This window comes from Panthera pardus, unplaced genomic scaffold (assembly GCF_024362965.1).
Source record: "Panthera pardus isolate Hobbes unplaced genomic scaffold, ASM2436296v1 HiC_scaffold_24, whole genome shotgun sequence".
Classification (NCBI taxonomy): Eukaryota; Metazoa; Chordata; class Mammalia; order Carnivora; family Felidae; genus Panthera; species Panthera pardus.
Window position 1 is genome coordinate 126838951 of NW_026526810.1, and position 6407 is coordinate 126845357.

At 46.6% G+C, this 6407-nt stretch overlaps 1 protein-coding gene across 3 annotated transcripts in view; it reads right to left on the reverse strand.

Annotated features, from left to right (window-relative positions):
- The window catches only part of TC2N (tandem C2 domains, nuclear), a 44672-nt gene extending 41949 nt beyond the window's left edge, over window positions 1-2723 (reverse strand). Inside the window, exon 1 of one of the 3 annotated variants that reach the window (XM_019462056.2) lies at window positions 2622-2723. The gene's annotated coding sequence lies outside the window, so the exon portion shown is untranslated. Of the gene's footprint in view, window positions 1-2; window positions 1766-2621 lie in introns of those variants that run through there. The other 2 variants (XM_019462058.2, XM_019462059.2) reach the window with 2 other exon arrangements.
- Window positions 2724-6407: the final 3684 nt, after the last annotated feature.

A 6407-nucleotide genomic window follows, 5' to 3' on the forward strand; every position in this document is an offset into this window, starting at 1 on the left:
ACCAATTGACACTTCCATCAGCAGAGAATGAGCGTTCCAGGTGCTCCATATCCTTTGCAACATTTGGTTATTGGCCTTTTCCACTGTGGCGATTATTTGTATATTCCCCAGGTAAATATACATAAAACTACTTGTCTGAACGGCAACGAAAAAAATTAAACTTCAATGATGACCGAAGTGACACTCATTGTAAAGAAATTTTCACGTTAAGGGCCTTTTCCCTTGAATGCATGGTAATAACTGAAGCAAAGCCCTTGGTGCACGCCTCATGAATTCCGATTTAGTAAAGACGTCTGATTTCCACAGAAGAGATTTAGAAGAATCATTGAAATATCTAAAGAGGAATCACATGACTTAAATGCAAGCTGGGAGTCTCACAGTACTGGAACTCAGGTGAAATACAATCCAACAGAGTTTGTGAAAGTGTGACTTTAATACAGATAACACCAGACCCCAAGAGACCAAAATACCACTAAGATCGCGATAATTTGAATGAGGGACGATGAAAATCTTTCTTACAATAGTTCTATTCAGTCTGCTCAGCTATTTGCTCTCAGCTTCTGCTACTTAACCACGAGAGGGGAACAATGCTGTGAGATGCACTTTAACATAAAGGTATTCGACTGTCCTTATGTTCTTTCCAAACGGACCATAAACTCCCCTCTACCACCTGTAACTTCTTCTAATCTTTGTCTCTCAAAATAAGGACTCTACACTCCTTATCTTTATTTCTTCATTCTCTATTTACTCCTCAAATTCATTCATATTTGGCTTCTATCGTTATCATTTTACTTATATTGTGTTTGCTGAGGTCAATGACCTCCTCCTATCCTAACTACCAAAGCCAAGAGACATTTAATCAGCGCCTATCTTCCAGATCCTTCTGACTCATTTGACTGAGATAGATTTCCCTCCTGATTAAAACTCTTTCCTCTCCCGCCTTCTAAGCACCATTATCTGCTAGATTTTCCTCCTTCTCTCCTGAATTCTTCTCCTCACTCTCCATGGCTGTCTCTATACGGCACTTCAATGTTGGTTTCCCATGCTTGGTCTTCTTTTCTTGTTCTTACTGGAAGATTTCTTCCACTCTCACGGGACTAACTACACAAATCCATGATGCTTCCAACATTTACAACTCTTATCCTGACTTCGGAAAATCCCAATACTAGACAGGTGTGCCAGATGGTCTCCAAGAATCTCACTGCTTTTCTCTCAGCCTGAATTAATCTCAGTCTGTTAGCTTTATGCGTGAATACAACTATAATTCAAGTGGAGCCATAAAATACAAGAGATACTTTTGAAATATTTTTCTTGAAGGGTTTAAAGAAACACAAATTTTTATAAAGACTTTCCTCCAGTTATGAAGGTAACTCATAGTAACAAAAAGTACAAAACACAAGAGATAAAAGGCAAATCTCCTCCAATCCCAGCTCTCAAAGGCAAGCAATATCAACATGTCCTTCCAGAAGAAGCAGTTTTCACCACAATGAAGTTACGTACCAAAATATCAAATTAGTAAATAGACGGTGTTGTTAACTCTTCGTATTTTCCAGGCTACTTTTTGCAGTATTAATCAGAAGACAAAATTCTACTACATGCCTACCTGGAGTGAGAAAATTAATAATATTCTAAAAACCAACGCAATCCTTTTACATGCTGTATTTTTTAGTATTCTAAAGGAATCGGTGTTTTTGGCTTGGCAACTATCTTGCCTATCCCTGGACGCCTACCTGTGTGCAATATACCCCACAAATCAGTCATCCTACTTTCCTTTATTTAAAGGAAACCACAGCAAAGAAGAAGAAGAAAAAAAAAAAAAAAACTGTAAGAGACAGAAGCCAAATCTAAAATCAAGCTGGGTGTATAATTCCTGTTTTGCAAAAACCATAGGGAAGTGACATTTTAATACCCCTTCTCTGCTTCTACAAGTTTCAGAAACGTCACAGATTGAAGACACTCCGCTAATGTGTTCTTACCGGACTCTCCAGGCAAAGGAAGTTCGCTTCCCTCTTTGCCCAGAGGCCACCTGTACCGGGCAGAGAGCGGGGTGCGGGGTGCAGGGTGCGGGCTGGGGTCCCTTCCCTCCCGTCCGGGCGGCCCAGTCCCTCCCGTCCGGGCGTCCCAGTGAGCGGACCCGGGCAGGGCAGGGGCCTGGCCTCGCCCCCCACCCCCGAGTTACTGAGCCCCCTCCCCGCCCAGGCCACGGTGAGCTCGGCTGTCCGGGGACCTCAGACCTCCCCGAGGGCTCCGGAGAGCAGGTGTCACTGAGAGACTCGGGAAACCGCCCCCCATCCCCTACCCCCAGCCCCCAAGCAAGGCGACGTTTCTAAAGAGTGAAAGGAGACGAAAAACCGTACACATCCGAAAGCCCCGGGCGGCTGGGGCAGGGGCCGCTCTCACACCGCGCCCCCTACCCCCGGAGGCCCCCGACCGCGGCCGCTCGAGGCCCGCGCCACGCTGCGCGCCCGGGAGCGGCCCCAGGGCGCACCTGAGCCCAAGGCCCCCTCCCCGCCCGAGACGTGCCGCCCGGCCGCCCCGCGCGGGGTCTCCACGCGCCGCTCCCGGGCGCCCCCCCGCTCCACGCCGCGCTGAGACGGCGCCGCGCGGCCGAGGCCGGTTACCTCCTGCAGCCAGCGGGCGCTCCGCCGTGGCCTCCAGCGGGAGCCGGGCCCGGGGTCACCTCGTGCGGCAGCGCCCCGAGACCCCGCCCCCGGTCCCTCCAAATCCGCCCCGCCCCTCGGGAGGTGCGCGCCGAGGGGCGGGGCGGGGCCGCCGGGCCGGTACCTGAGCGCGCGGGCCTGCGCGCTCGGCCCCTCCCTCCCCGCCTCTCCCAGCCGCCGCCCTGGGCCCCTCCTGAGAGGTCTTCGGAGTGCCTGGAAGGGTCAGAAGGGAGATAAAAACTAACCAAGGGACAGAGGGAACGTTTGGGACCTGAACTTTTATGTAGAGGGGACGGAGGAGCAGGCTTTCTTGCCAGAGGTGTGGCTGCACCCTTGGAAACGGAAGAAGCTTTTCTTAGCTGCCTTGTAGCGTCACCTGACTTTACACCCTAATTTTAAATTCTTTAAGGATCAGCCCGCTTCTCTTCACTGTTGTGGCTTCACATCTACCACCACCTTGCTAGCAATAGGCCTGTCGGAAGGTGTCTACTACAGTGCCCGGGCCCCCATATTATGCTAGAATCCACTCTCGCACCCTGGCAAGGAGTGGGCCCACCCTTTTCTTTTGTGCCTCCCACGGTGGGAGTCTCAGCCCCGTTCCTGGAAAGTTGTTGAGTGGATTCCTAGATTACCTGTTGATGAATGGCTCAGCTTTTGAAAGGCTGAGGAAGTACGAATTGAAGTAAAGGTCAGCCTTTTCTTCCCAAGGAGCAGTCTGTCCCAAAGGGGGTAAGTGGGTTCTGCTCATCTCCAGGCCCTACAGATGCTGGAGTGTAGGTGGAGGGGGGGCTAGATCCCAAGATCAAATTAATCTGGGAAACAGACACAGTATAATTACCCTCCTTGAGAGTCACGGGCACTTAACACGCTTAAGAACTGTGTTTTGCTTTGTATCATCCTGTAGTTCCCAACTTTATTTGACCTGAAGGGTGGTAGGCCAAAATATGCCACTTTGACATAAGGGTTCTTTTAAGTTAAAGGCACTTGAACAACAGCAGATACAAGAAGATCACTCTGACCCTCCTTTTTCTTCCTGAAAGTGGAAGATGAAACTCCCGAGTGAAAGATGTCTTCCCTATACTGGGAGGCAAGAAACATTCTTATCACCAGGGAGTAGAGGATAAAGGAAGTCTATACGCACAAACCTTGTGAAACTAACCCTGATCTTCCTGGTCCCTTCACCATTATCTGCCCCAGCTCAAGCCCCTTTTCTATTATTTAGCACCCTTTGTTCAACTTAGTATATAATGTTCATCTCTAACTGCTTCTTTGGATCTTCATTCTCCCATAAGGGCTGCTGTGTCCATGTTAAAGATCTGTATGCTTCACTCCTGTTCATCTATGCCAACTTAATTCTCAGTCCCAGCCAGAAACCCTAAAAGGGTGGCAGTAAAGTTTCGCCTCCCTTACACACCACACAACTCTCTTTCTGAGAGATGCCTGTTGCCATCCTGGGGAATTAGTGTTTCAACTCACACACTTTGATAAACACTGCTTAAAAGTCCTCGTACATTCACCTTCAATCATTTCTCTATTACAAATGTTTGCAAAGTTCTGTACTGTTTACACAAAGCTTTCACATGAGTCATCTCATTCGACCCTCACAATTATGATGTAACTGTTATTATCCTTCTTTTACAGTTGAAAATATTGACAGTCAAACAAATGGTGGTTGCCTGAGTATAGAGTCAAGACCGACTCTGGACTTCAGACTCCAAGGCTCTTAAATTTATATTATATAAAATGTGTGCGTGTGTATATACACATATGATGTGCTCTATTTAAAGGTCAAATGAGAGAGTGAATATGTATATTTTCTCTGACACTTTGTATTAGAAAAACTCAGTTTCCCACCTGTTGTAAGGGAAAACCCAGTTCTTTCCTCCTGCATTATCTCTTGCCCGTGTATCTCCTTTATTCCTCATATAAAACATTTCATTTCCAACATTTCTGGTCACTAAATATGTGGAGGTTTTCCCCCCACACCAAGTAATTCTCTGCAACGTCAGATAGATGTCCCACAATTCAACTCAATTCTGACATCACTTTCCTGGAGAGAGCATCAGATCCCACAGGTGAAGCGTTCAATTCCACAAGACTGTCTTCCTGCACCCCCACCCCACCCCCACATCACATGCCAGGTTATCACCTGTGCTTCGGACCAACCAGCTATAGGTCAAAGTTTCCAATGAACCGCCCCCCACCTTGGGTTCAAGTAATTTGTTAGAGCAGCTTACAGAACACAGGGAAATGCTTACTTAGTTTTACCAGTTTATTACAGGATATGATAAAGGATGCAGGTGAACAGCCAGATGAAGAGAGATACATAGAGCAAGGTCTGGGAGGGTCCCCGTGGAGTTGGGGTGCATCATCCTTCCAGTGTGGATGTGTTTGCCAACCTGGAAGGTCTTCAAACCCTGCACTATTGATTGGGATTTTATGGAGGCTTCCTCACATAGGCATGACCACTTATTAGCCCCACTTCAGCCACTTTCCCCTCTTGCAAGTTTTTAATCATGGTCTTTCTGGTGACCATTCCTCATCCAGGAGCCCACACAGAGTCACCTAGTGCTCTTATCACTTGGAAATTTACAAGGATTTTAGGATTTCCTGAGCCAGGAACCTGGGGCAGAGACCAATACGATAGATAGATAGATAGATATGTGTATACATAGATATAGATATAGATATAGATATAGATATAGATATAGATAGATATAGATACATATATATTGTTTTTTTATTTTTGAGAGAGAGAGAGAAAGAGAGACAGAGTGCAAGCAGGGGAGGGGCAGAGAGAGAGGGAGACACAGAATCTGAAGCAGGCTCCAGGCTCTGAGCTGTTGGCACAGAGCCCGATGTGGGGCTCCAACTCATGAACCATGAACCACGAGATCATGACCTGAGCCAAAGTCGGATGCTCAACCCACTGAGCCACCCAGGCACTCCTAAGAGACCGATATTTATTTTCTATCATCTCACACCCTTCAATAGAGCACATCCTTGGCTAGAAACCTCTAGCTGCACGTGTTAGTTCTCAAGGCGAGGGACCTTCACCTATCCTTTACTCTCCTGCAGCAACTGACATCATAATGCAGGGCATAAAAGTGTCGCTCAGATGTGCTGAAGGAAAAAAAAATGAGTGAATGCTTAGTAATACTTATTAACTGGACTGAGCCCTTGGGTCCCTAACTGAACAATCTTACCAACCTCGCTGATGCCAAAGTCCCAAGAGAAAGCGTTCCCTGAAATGTTCTTCCTTTCCTTCCACCTTCCATCTAAAAAGGTATCCTTAAAAGAACACTTCTGTTGACAAACATAGTTCTTTGAAAACAATGAAACCGTGTCCTCTGTTTTCCTCGAAATGGGCCTCCTTCCTGTTCCAGAGGCAAGATAGGAATAAAGGATACTATATACCTTTCTCTGTGCCCTTGTGTTTTAAACTCTTCCCATAAAGTGATGGTTCTTGCAACATTCTGAGTGGCTTTTGTTGGCTTAGTTTTAATGTTAAATGTTAATGTTTAATGTCTTATATTCTTTGAAGCAGATCTGAGGAGAAAAATATAACCAGGTTGGTGTGGATAACATTGCTGCTTAGATTTTCCTACTCATATTCTTTCATTTGAGAGAGAAATCACCTCATCCCTGTCCCAATCCCTTTTCATTCATCCTGCATTTAGTGCAGTTTATAAATGATGGATGACTCAGTCCAGTCCTACCCCTTCAGCCTCCCCTCCACTACCCATT